At 41.3% G+C, this 13548-nt stretch overlaps 1 pseudogene across 1 annotated transcript; it reads right to left on the bottom strand.

Moving 5' to 3' along the window:
* Positions 1-299: 299 nt before the first annotated feature.
* LOC307110153 (ras-related protein Rab-11A-like) lies at positions 300-12738 on the bottom strand (annotated as a pseudogene). Its single transcript has 3 exons — positions 12638-12738; positions 1019-1262; positions 300-739 (listed from the first exon to the last, which is right to left on the bottom strand). The product of its transcript is annotated as a ras-related protein Rab-11A-like (transcript).
* Between the last annotated feature and the right edge of the window lie 810 nt (positions 12739-13548).

The following is a 13548-nucleotide window of genomic DNA, read 5'->3' as shown; positions in this document are numbered from 1 at the left end:
GTTGGCTAAATGATAGCTTATTTCTCAAGTCTTAGTTTGATTTAATCAAGACCAACAGGTCTGAGCTTCAACCGATCAAGTTCTGTTATGTCCTACAGCGACAGGCTTCCATGATGAAAAGTAAACAATAATTGAGGAATCCAAACAGTTTGTTAAACCAAGGCTGGGGAAACCATAGCATGAAAAAAAATAAAAAAAAAAGCTAAAATCAAAAGACTTTAAGACATGGAAAATTTGTTAAGTACGAGGAAGTAATAAAACACAAGAGTGACCACAAGAATTACAAATATATTTAAACCTCAGACCTGGGAAATGGACCATACACAGCCTTCTACGGGAGAAGAGAAACGTCTCGTGTTTTTAAAGCATTGCACCTTTGGCTCATTTTCAGTGGTTGGTGGAACATAAATGGAACCACAGTGTTGCTTGGAAACGTCATTTTCACATCTGTCTGACATTTGCTTCTGGGAAACAATGAGACATATCTTCGTCAGAATTGTCTGAAAAGCAGCTTCTACATTGGTAGAGGCAAGAGCTGACGGCTCAAAGAATGACAAGCCATTCTTTTCTGCGAAAGGTCTTGCTTCATCCGTAGGAACTGTCCTGAGATAATACAAATCACTCTTATTGCCCACAAGCATGATAACAATGTTACTATCAGCATGACCTTTGAGTTCTTTCAGCCATCAGTCTACATTTTCATATTTGAGATGTTCAACAACGTCATAATCCAGCGATTCTCAACCGATGTGCCGCAAGAATTTTTAAAACATGCAATACCTGACTATTTAGTCTGAGGCATTGACCTCTTTCCCTCAGATTGTCAAACAAAAAAAGTGACAACAGCCAACACAACAATGGACATCAATTGTGAATGAATAAAAATCATGCCTATTTTTTTGCCAGGTGGGCAAAAATATAATATATATTTTGATGTACCACAGAATTTTAGTAATTAGTTTATGCGTGCTATGAGACGAAAAAGGATGAAAATCACTGTCATAAGCCAATAAGGCACATACAGCCCCACGATAGTATGTTGATGTTCTAGCTCAGTATCCTTCTTGCCCTGCTGTGTCCCATATCTGTAACTTTATTGTTTTCCCATCAACCTGGACACTTCTTGTTGAAAAATTTACTCCAATGGTGCTCTTGTTTAGAAATTAAACTCATTTCAAGTAAATCGAGACAGGAGATTACTCTTTCCAACACCAGAATCTTTAATAAGGATAATTTTGAAGAGGTGGTTGTACTTGTGGTTGCTGTATCCATTGGGCAGCCCAGGAATGAAGGGATGGGCGCATCAGTGAGTGGTATGGGGGGGACCAGGGGGCACTGCTGCAGGTGTAACCCCAGCTTCAGCTGCCAAGCTGTGTGAAGAACCCCTCCTATTTGTGCGTATATTTTATCAGCCTTTGTAGACTCCTTGGGAGCAGGCTGCTTTTGCTTATCTCTTCAGATCCCTCACTTGACACTGTCCTGATTCTCCTCCCTTTTCCTCCCTATTCACTATGCAGCTGATGTTCCGTCCGTGCAGATCTCCTTGCTAGTCCCCACATGTGCCAGGCTCTTTCCAGCCTGTGCCTTTGCGCACACGATTTCCTCTGATGGAACACTCTTTCATTCTTTGCTTTGGAGAACTATGACTCTTTTTGGGAGACTCCACTCAGAAGTGGCTTCCTCAGTTAATCCCTCCTTGACTTCTGTAGTCATACCAAAACTCCAGCATATCTGTTAGCTGGAGTTTTGTCACTGTGTGTGTGTGTGTGTGTGTGTGTGTGTGTGTGTGTGTGTGTTTCTATAAGTTCTGGGGCAAAGTCATCATTTTATCTGTCTAGATCTTTGGGGCCTTGTATCTTTGCCTTGCACTTCAGTGAAAGTGTGTGAAATATCTTACTTGCCTTCTGAATGACCAGGGAGAGAGTCATGACTCTAAGGCCCTCTCTCTCTCTCTCTTTCTCTCTCTCTCTCTCTCTCTCTCTCACACACACACACACACACACACACACACACACACACACACACACACACCTCATTTGTCCTTGCTAGAAATTTCCCCCAGTGCTCGCTCCTTGGCTTGAAGGCATTGAAACTTTTATTAGAAGACAAAAGTTATACGATGGATGAAGGACCAAGAAACTTATATTCTAATTCCAACTCACGTTGCAATTAGTTCTGTGACTTTGGCTAAATCGTATGATCTCTCTAGGTCTGGGTATCTCCATTGATAAAGTGGAAGTTGAACTCAATTCAGATGACATATAGATTTTTCCCTTCCAGTGATCAACTTCAGTCAAATGGTAGGAGCCTCCCAGAGAGCTTTGTGGAAGATTGTAAAGCTCAGGTCAGAAAGACACTCAGCTAGAAAGAATATTTCTGACCATTTAGCACAGAAGTGGGAAGTGAGGCACCTGTGCCTATTACTTGCTGACATTGAACTGGATAGGTTTTCAAGTTCCTTTTAGCTCAAACACTCCATGCTTCATGATCCATGCAAGATTATATGTAAAACCAGTTCAGTTTTGCTCAGGAGGCATATGTCAAGTGTCTGCTTCATTCTATGTACTGAGCAGTTCGAGATAGAAAGAAGAATAATGCACAGTTGTTGCCTGTTAGGGACTTTGGGTGATTAGTAGAGGTAGATGATAAGTATTATCTCCTTTTAGCAGATAACCGAAACGGAGGCTCCACCAATGAGTGGAGGAATGGGGTCTCAGACTAGTTTGATTCAAAGTACTTTATAGTTTTCCATATCCCTCACTACCCTTCATTTAGAAGAGTGTTTTCATGCCTGATGCATCATAGCAGAGGCCCAGGATAAAGAGTGGATAGTGTTGGAAACCTGGAGGGATGAGTATAAAAGGGGACAGAAGAGTCCAGAAAACAAATTTCACCTATTGTATGAGGGTTGGCCATGGCTTCAGCACAGGAAGCCTTCACCAGGCCACATTTTCAGGTAAACACATTTCCTCATGTCCCAGGTGCCTCAATTCTAAGATCCTGTCCCCTTAACATGAATGGGGTTGGGGAGAGGTAACAACCCTTCTGTGAGGAAAGAGGGCAGGATTTCAATCAAATCCCATTGATAGACATCAGGCCATATCCTTGTGCCATGAAAGGTGTCTACCAAACACCACTGAGGGCATGGTCCTATGCGTTTGTGAGGTTTGGAGGAGACCTTTTATATCTATCTGGTTTGAAAATGCCATGATTTTCCAAGTAGTGAGATTTTTCTAAGTAAGAGCAGATGGCTCTTTTCTGGGCCATGTGTATACATCTTGATGGAGGTGGGGGGTGACCGTAAATCCAGAGTGTGATCTCTGGACTCCACATGTTCAGATTCTTAATGGTGATCAGGTTCTGAGAAAACTGTTCATTTCACTAGACTCACACAAGGCAGACAGACATGAAGAAAGGAAGTTATTGATTTGTAATAAATTTTCACACTACATGCAATGCAATGCACATACTAACATCATATGCTCCAGTGAAGTTAGCTAGCAAGGTCATCCACTTCATGATACTGAGGGATCTGGGAAACCAACCAACAGTCAGGAGGAAAGAAGATTCAATGAACTGAATGTGGTACTTATTTTTGGCTACAGTAACTTTAATATAAAAAAGAGCATGTTGGCCCTAACTGATTTGACTCAGTGGATAGAGCGTCGGCCCAGGACTGAAGGGTCCCGGGTTCGAGTTTGGTTAAGGGCATGTACCTTGGTTGCAGGCTCAATCCCTAGTAGGGGGCATGCAGGAGGCAGCTGACTGATGATTCTCTCTCATCGATGTTTATTTATTTTTTAATTCTTTATTGTTTAAAGTATTACATGAGTCTCCTTTTATCCCCCATTGAACTCTCCCACATCCCCCTCTCCCAAGCATAAGCCCTTACCCCCCACTACTGTCTGTGTCCATTGGCTTTGCTCATATGCATGCATACAAGTCCTTTGGTTGATCTCTTACCCCCTCAACCCTTCCCCCCACCACCCACCTTCCCTCATAGGTGGTACAGTCTGTTTGATGCTTCTATGTCTCTGGTTCTATTTTTGTTCATCCATTTATGTTGTTCTCTCATCGATGTTTCTATCTCTCCCTCTCCCTTCCTCTCTAAAAAAATCAATAAAAATATTTTTAAAAAATAGAGCATGTTGGAACTGGAAGAGACCAAGTTCACCTTAGCCTACTCTCTCATTGCCAAAAGGGGAAACTGAGGCCCAGGAAGGAGAACTGACTTGCCCAAGTTCACATCATTTTCCCTTTCACCCTACAACAGTGGTCAGCAAACTCATTAGTCAACAGAGCGGCAAACCGCGGCTCGAGAGCCGCAGTTTGCCGACCACTGTCCTACAAGAATAAAGCATCATTCTAAGCAAAGTGGAGTCTTTCATAAACTCAAAATAGATATGAACCAATTCTCATACAGTATGATTAGTGCTCTAACCTGGGTTGACAAAGATTTTCTATTAAGAGCTGGATAGTAAATTTTCTGTTAATCCTCATTTGAGGATATTTTTCCATTGATTTTTAGGTAGAGTAGAAGAGAGAGGGAAAGATGGAGAAAAACATCGATGTGAAAGAAACACATCAATTGGTTGCCTCCTGCATGAGCCCTGACCAGGGCCTGGGCCAGGGAGGAGCCTATAACCAATGTATGAGCCCTTGACCAGAATCAAACCCACAACCCTTTGGCCCGCAGGCCAATGTTCTGTCCACTGAGCCAAACCGGCTAGGGTAATATTTTGAGCTCTGTGGGCCATATAGTCTCTGTTGCAACTCCACTGTTAGCACAAAAGAATTATAAAAGTGGTTGCATTCCAGTAAAATTTTATGTATTGGTATTTAAATTTAACATGATATTCACATGGCATGAAATATTCTTCTTCTTTTGATCACCCCCCCCAACCATTTAAAAATGTAAAATTATTCTTAACTCACAAGCTTACAGAAACAGGCAGCAGGCTGGATTTAGTCAGCAGGCAGTGGTTTGCTGACCCTCTTCTTAGATGAACAGGGATTCCAAATGATTTTTCACCACCCATGAATGTATGATCTAGTTGTTGACCAGACTCACTCTGTACCCGTTTGCTGAGCCAGCCCTGTGCCCACTCCTATCCCACACTTAAAAACAAGGTCACTTTCTTCAGAGGGTAAGATAGCATTTCACCTACTGGTCAATGGACTTACACACTCTTCCTTTATGAAAATGAGAGAAAGAAGGGGGAAATCTGTGCAGGACCCTGATGTTATGGGACATGACTAAGGCAGGGCCACAGAGGTGGGTTCTATTCAGAGAACAGCAAAAGACAAGAAGAGGCCTGAAAGCCATAGTTCACCCCCACCCCACTTTTATTTCCAATTAAACACCAAAAGCTTCTGTAATCTTGAGCCAACTTTCATTTATTTACTTTTCTCATTACAGAGACTCTCAACTTTGTGCTGTTTAACACATAGATTCCTCTGCAGAACAGCTGGCCCTTTCCAAAGTTTCCACATAGCCATGGTTAGAGGGAGTCAAATGGCTACACGGGACTCAGTCCCTCTAGGGTACGGGAATTTTTTTGACAGCATTAGGGTGCCCTGCGAGTGGCTTTGGGGGAGACTGACCACCTTCTCCTAGTATATGTGAGCAGACAGGCAGTGTCATTAATCTTTGTATGCCCAGCCATTCAGAAAAGAGTTTGACACTTCACTGTCACTAGGCTTTGTCATGGGCAGTTAACCTGATGAAAAGATACATGTGCTCTTTTACCTTATAGGAGAATTCTCTGGGTCTCAGTTTCCTCACCTGTAAAACTGACAAAATATCACCTACATGATAGGCTTTTATGAGAGCATATGCATGATAGAATTCTGTAAACTGCCAAATATTATATAAATGATCTTATAACCTTCCACCACTTGCTTGCATCCCTACACCCAACAAGCCCCCTTTATCTTTCTGGGTCTCATTTTCTTTATCTCAAAAGCCAGAAGGGTGAATTTAGTGCTTCTAAATTCCCTCCCAATTCTACCACTCTGGCCCTGTGCCTCATAAGGAAAGGAGTTTTTCACCACATGGAGAGCAGTTTTGCATTATGCTCGAAGGTGAAAGGCAGGAACAAAGATGTCAGATATGGGAAAACAACAACAATAGGAGAAGGGAACCTTAGCCCTAGACAAGGAGTAACCCAAATGCCCTCCTCATTTGGTGTCCAGGATAAAATGTCTGTTTCCTTACAAAGTAAAAAAAGCCATGTTCTTTGGCATAGTCCGGATTTGCTTTACGTGATGAGTTTGAGAATCTCATCAACCTTTCTTTTCCCTCCTTATTAGAATCAATCAATTCGTGGAAATGTTGATAAGGTTTTCTATTCATCCAGCAATTTTTAGCAAGGGGCTCTCTGCCCAGATACTTCAATGTGGAATACACACTGCTATATCATGCTTTTTTAAGTCTCTGCGGGGAGTGATGGCTTCCACAAAGCTAAGTCATGTCCCATAACATCAGGGTCCTGCACAGATTTCCCCCTTCTTTCTCTCATTTTCATAAAGGAAGAGTGTGTAAGTCCATTGACCAGTAGGTGAAATGCTATCTTACCCTCTGAAGAAAGTGACCTTGTTTTTAAGTGTGGGATAGGAGTGGGCACAGGGCTGGCTCAGCAAACGGGTACAGGTGAGGCAAGCGGAAAGATTAGAGAAACCTGTTTCTCTCCCTCCTCCACACTCCTGGCTTGAGATATTTAAGGAGGGGTAATGGGATCCAAACCCAGGACCAATCCCGTGGCTCAAAAAGGTTGTTTCCTACAAAGGAGAATGGATCTTAATAGGACTGTCTGGTGAACTAGACATCTTTCGTGTCCAAGAAATGGGTCTTGCCCTGGTTAGTTTGGCGTGGTGGTTAGAGCATCGGCCTGAGGACTGAAGGGTCTCAGATTCCATTTCAGTCAAGGGTATGTACCTCAGTTGCAGGCTGGATCCTCGGCCCGTCAGGGTGCATGCAGGAGGCAACCAATCGATGTGACATTGATGTTTCTCTCTTTCTGCTCTCCCCCTCCCTCCCACTCTCTCTAAAAATCAACAGGGGGGGGGGAATATATCCTCAGTAAGGATTAACAATAACAACAAAATAATAATAAGAATAGATGGGTCTAAGCCTCTAACAACAAGCAAATTGGAAACCCTATAAATTCTCTTGTGCCCTATGTATTATTGGCCACAGAGATAAGCTGATTTTCAAAAGAATGGTTGTATAGTGGGTCACCATTTCCCACAACTACAGGGGCCTAAGAAACACTTTTCAAGACATCTGAATTTTCAGTACCTATTATCAAAAACTAGAAATGTCCCAACAAAATAGCTTGTGTTAGCCCTAATTATCTCTGAAATGAAAACCTTAACAGTTCTTTGGATATACTCCAAGTTTTCCCATCCTTGTGTATTTATTCAAACTATTCCCTCTACTTTAAAGACCTTTCCCTGTCAAACATTCTTCCTACCATGGAGCACTGCTGGTCCAAACCCTACCATGGTTCCATTTCAAGCATTGACTTCCTTATGAAGAGTTCTCTCATTTATTTGGCTCTTGTTATAGTTACATTTTTATGAGTTTATTTTCTTTATGAGTTTATGTTTTGCCTCCCCAATGACAGTATACATTCCTTGAGGCCTCAAACCTATCTTTATATTTCCTCATGTTCAAAATGATGCCTAGCTCAGGTCCTTCAATAAAGTAGGCATAAAAAAAAATCTATTGATTATTTGTTTACCCAGAACACAATATCCAAGATCCTGTTTTGAATCTATAAATTGAATGTTTGCTCTATTTGAAGTCTGAGCCACAAAGAAATGGTTAAAGATCTCAATTCAAAACAACAGCAAACTTCTAGAAAATTTCCTGAGTTCAACACATTCCAACAGAGTTTGGCACCTTCTGCATATTTATCCAAGCAGCTGAATACTTTGAATTCAAATTCTGAATAATAAGCCTGAGGCATGGCAAGATCTTCAATCATCAAGGAAAATTCAATTATATTCAGACTCTGTGGTTTCCAAAGGAGAAGCATGGACTTATATTTTGAGAAGGCTTTCAACAAGAGGGGTTGAACTAAAATGTTTTCCTGAAAACATATTACTTATACAGAAAATGAAGCCATCACTTGCCTTATCCTCATCCTGGTTCATGAACTCTTTGCTGTAATTCCTTATCTGCCCCAAGTAATTAAGAAGGAGGGAGATGTAAAACATGAGATGGAATGTGTTATGGACTGAATGTTTGTATCTTTCCCAAATTCATGTTGAAATTCTAACCCCCCACTGTAATAGTATTAGGAGGTGGGGCCTTTGAGAGATCATTAAATAATGAAGGCAGAGCACTCACGAATGGGATTAGTGCCCTTATAAGAGGCCAACCACTCCTCCTGGTAAAGGCATGATAATGAGAAAAGACATATGCAGAAGAAATAAGCAATAATTAGAGGCAGAGGAACACATGGTCTCTCTGGGGGGGGAAAGGTTGGAGAAGGAAGTCGGTACAGTGAACAAAGGTTGAGATCACAAGAGACTTGACTTAGGTTATAAATAATATGGCATAAAATAAAACCTCAAGCCTTGTAAGCCTGGGTGGTATTGGGAAAACTGTATGTTCACATGCAAAAGAGTGAGATTGGATCCTTAACTTACACCACACAAAGCAACTCAAAATGGACTAAGGGCTTAAATGTAAGACCTGAAACCATAAAACTTTTAGACAAAAAGAGAGGATAAAAGGGCCCTGACATGAATCTTGGCAATGCGTTTTTGTTATTGTTGTTTTTTATGACACCCAAAGTACAAGCACAAAACTCCCAAAATAAACAAATGGTATTACATTAAACTAAAAAACCCCTGTACCATAAGGGAAGAAATCAACAAAATGAAAAATCAATCTATGGAATAAAAGAAAACCATCTACATGATAAGAGGTTACTATCCAAAATATATAAGGAACTTCTACCATTCAATAGCAGAAAGCCAAATCACTTGATTAAAAAATGGGCAAAGGAAGAGAACAGATTTTCCAAAGTAGATATAAAAATGAGCAATAGGTTTATGAAAAGGTGCTTAACATCACTAAACATTAGGGAAATGCAAATCAAAATCATAATAAGATATCACTTCATACCTGTTAGGATGGCTATTATCAAAAAAGCTAAATATAACAAATGTTGGTGAGGATGTGAAGAAAAAAAAGAACCCTGTGCACTGTTGGTAGGAATGTGAATTAGTACATAAATTATCCATTTTGGAAATCCAAATGGAGGTTCCTCAAAAAATTAAAACTAGCATATGATCCAGCAATCCTACTTCTGGGTACATATCCAAAGGAATTGAAATCAGGATCTCGAAGAGCTATCTGTACTCCCATGTTCATTGCAGCACTTATAAAAGCCAGGATACGGAAGTAACCTAAGTGTCCTGTGGCAGATGAATGGATAAAGAAAAGGTAGTATATATATTCAATGGAATATTATTCAGCCTTAGAGCCAGAGGCATGGGTACATGGCACAGACTGGCAGAGAGGGGAGGCGGGTGGAGTGGACTGGATGAAAGAAGGTGAAGAGAATACCAAAAAACATATATATACATAGCCCATGGACACAGACATCAGTGTGGTGAGGGCCAGAGGGAGGGGAAAAGGAAGGGTGTGGGTGGAGGTGGACAAAAGGGGTAGAAATGGGGGACATTTAATAGTGTCAGCAATAAGAATAAAATAAAATAAAAAGAAGGAAGTCCATATGGAAAGGGGCAACTACTTTTATATGCTAAAGTATTTCATATCTTTCTGTGAAACCTTATTTAGGTATAAAATGGTCATCCTATTATTTTTCAAAAAGGTGTGTTTTAATACTCTTACAATACATATGCAGTTTGTGACCAGAATTTGAAAGTTGTTGGTGTCATATCAAAGATCTTTAAATTATACCACCACAGGATGTATAATTTCAAGTTTATTTTGCACAGCTAAAGAGTAGCGATGGATGCTAATTAGCATAATGATGACATGTTCATATTCACTGTATTTAACTAAAACCTAACACATGTTAAAAACCATATCATACTTACCCAGTTTCTCTATTAATTTCAAATTGTGTACTTATAAAAATAACTTAAAATTGCACTGGGAACCCGAAAAAAATAAAAAGAAGAGGCCAAGACCCAGCTAGCCTTTTTTCTGCCATCTGCAAACCAGGAAGCAGGCTCTCCACAGACACCAGACAAAATGCCTTCGTTTTATATTTCTCAGCCTCCCGAGCTGAGAATAAATTTCTGTTGTCTAAGCCACCAGTCCATGGTATTCTGTTATAGCTGCACAAAAGGACTAAGACAAAATACTGGTATCTAGTATGGCCATGATGCCTTGTAGATACAATCTCAATCTGATCAGCAACCCTAGGAGACAGGCATTATATACAGCCGTCTTACAGATAATGAAACTGGCTGAGAAGGGGTTAGTAACTGCTCCCAGGTCACAAAGCTGAAAGTAGACCTCGATCTAAGCCTAGGTCTCACTGGGTTCAAAGTTTATAATTTTTTTGCGCGGCACAATGCTGCCTTCTTACAGTGTTTTCACAGCAATCCAAATAGATGAGAAAAATGGTTTGAGGTAAAAAAAATATTTTTTATGGAAATGCATTGTGGTATAATGAAACCAAACAAAACACTGGACCAGGTGATAGAAAATGTGGTTCCCTCTGTCATGAACCACCTAACTGTATGACCTCAGCCAAGTTACTCCATCTCCAAGTCATAAACTCAGACTGTAAGTGCTGAAAAATGCATCCTGAAGATCACTTATCCCTCCCCAATCTCCTCCCCTTGCAGAAGAGAAATCAGAGGCCCGGATGAAGCCACCTGCCTATAGTCACACAAGAGCAAAATTCAGGTTTATCAAACCTATCTAGGGCTCCTCCCTGGGCCTTAGTCTCCTCTTTTATAAAACAAACCTCCAAGACTCAGTGTGTCATCTTAGTCAGTTCAGGCTGTTATAACAGAATATCATAGACTGACTGGGTGGCTTAAACAACAAACATTTATTTCTCACAGTTCTGGAGGCCAGAAGTCCAAGATCAAGGCCCCCGCAGATCTGGTGTCTGCTGAGGGAACTCTTCTTGGTCACAGATGGCTGAGTTCTCCTTGTATCCTCACTTGGCTGAGAGAGAGCATCACTCGTGTTTCTGCATATAAAGGCACTCATTTCATTCTTTTATAAAAAAAATATTTTATTGATTTTTTACAGAGAGGATGGGAGAGGGATAGAGTTAGAAACATCGATGAGAGAGAAACATCGATCAGCTGCCTCCTGCACACTCCCTACTGGGGATGTGCCTGCAACCACCGTACATGCCCTTGACCGGAATCAAACCTGGGACCCTTGAGTCCACAGGCCGACGCTCTATCTACTGAGCCAAACCGGTTAGGGCCTCATTTCATTCTTGAGGGCTCCACTCTCATGACCGAATTGTCTCCCAAAGACCTCGCTTCCTAATATTATTACATTGAGGGGTAGGATTTCAATATAAAAGTTTTACAGAAACACAAACATTTAGTCCATAACATGGGTGCTCCACTTTGATGATGGTATGCAAGTGTAGAGGATTTATTATGATTTCTTAGTGCATAACTGTAAAAAGTGAGAGGTCTCAGAGACACTAGAAAGAAAAACCATGCAGCCTCTGAGTCTATGTGTGTGGGTGTGTGTGTCTGAGAGAGAGGGAGAGGGAGAAAGAGGGGTGAGGGGGAGGGAAACGGGGAAGCAGAGGGAGAGGGAGGAGAAAGAGAGAGAAAGGAAAAATGTGTCCTAGAGAGAAACCTGTTCTTAGAGTTTTCTCAGATTCCAATAATATGCCTGAGTTTCTGTTCCTTACAACAAAAGCAAAAGCATAAAAAACCTAACCAGAAAACATAGAAAAATATCTTTATCTAAATGAACTCTTTCCAGAGCATCAAGTACACTGGTAGAGTGTATATGTGCAGAAACATCCAAATGCTAGTATTCTGAAAAAAGTTGCATAATTCACACACACACACACACACACACACACACACACACACGCGCGCGCGCGCACAAGCTCGGTCTCAGACTTTTAATCTCACTCCTCCAAAAAAGACCTTTACTACGGTAAAAAGACTAAAAACGGCCAGCGTGTGAGCTTTGGCTCATTGAGCGATGGTGGAACATGTAAAAGGCTTTACATTATTAATATAAAAAGGCTGAAAACTGCCTTTTTTATATTACATTTGGCTCAGTGAGGCAATGGTGGGACAGCCCTCCTTTCTTTCTCCCTGCATTTGGCAACACTGTGCTTCCTGCAGGTATAGTTTTTGGCCTGGGTCATCAGGGCAGTGGTTTAGCAACTGCTGGGCTTTTACTAAAATACCTCTCTACTTGGAGGGAGAAGACGGCCTATCCGCCTTAAAAGTTAATATATTATACCACAATGGAGCGTAGCTAGGAGACAGTGAACAGTATTTTCCAAAATGTTTTCCTTAGAACTCTCGTCCTGAGAGATGCTATGTGACAAAAGGTTCAAGGTCAAATTAGCCTGGGAAGCGCCTCTTAGGGAGTCATTAATGCACATTAACATGTTAAAAGTCTTCTCTGCTGGCTCCTCCTCAGTACCAGATTGCTACTCTTGAAGTGCAGGGCTTGGCTTGGGGCCTCAGCTTTTCTGTACACTCTCCGTAGCTGATGTCATCCAGTTCCGTGACTTTAAATGCCATTCGTATGCTAATGACTTCCCAATTTATATCTCAAACCTTTCTCCTGAGCTCCAGCCTCATAGATATATAAGATCTGTCTACTTGATAGCACCTCTTACATGTGTAATAGGTACCTTGAACTTCACCTGGATAAAACGATCTCTTGATTTCCCTCACCCCTTCGAGACTTTGCTTCCCTAGTCTCTCCCAGCTCAGTCAATAACACCACCATGTAATTAATTGCTCAAGCCCACAGCTAGAAGTCATCACTGTCTTCTCTCTGGTCCCCATTTCCCACATTCACCCATCAGGAAGCCCTGTTGCTCTACTTCTCAATACCAGGCTGACGCCATCCACCTCTGTCTATCACATTGACAACCCCATCATTATCTCTCACATGGACTACTGCAAGAGCCTCCTAACTGGTTTCCACTTGTAATCTTGACCTTTAAATTCCATTCTCTACACAACAGCCAAGGAGATTATTTTTCTTTCTAATTGTAAATTAGATTGTGCCAAGGCTTGAAACCCTTCAAATTGCTTTCCATTGCATCAACAATCAAGTCTTTCTTCTTACAGAGGCCTCTAAGATCATACCTCATCACATGCACTTTCCTCCTCAGTTTCTCAGCTATTTCCTCATCCTCCAACATGCTAAGCTTTTCCTGCCAGGTCTGAGGATTCCCTGTTCTCTCTGCCACTTGGGTTCCCCCACTTTCAGTTTTCCCCGATAACATTACCTCTTAAGGTCTTCAGTCCTTACCATTATTTGAAATCTTACTTGTTTGCTTGTTCACTTTTTTTCTGGGGGGAGAACCACACCTAGAAAGT

The sequence above is a fragment of the Cnephaeus nilssonii genome (genome assembly GCF_951640355.1).
Source record: "Cnephaeus nilssonii genome assembly, chromosome: 13".
Classification (NCBI taxonomy): Eukaryota; Metazoa; Chordata; class Mammalia; order Chiroptera; family Vespertilionidae; genus Cnephaeus; species Cnephaeus nilssonii.
The sequence above is the reverse complement of the archived record's forward strand: the minus strand, read 5'-3'. Positions and strand labels throughout refer to the sequence as shown.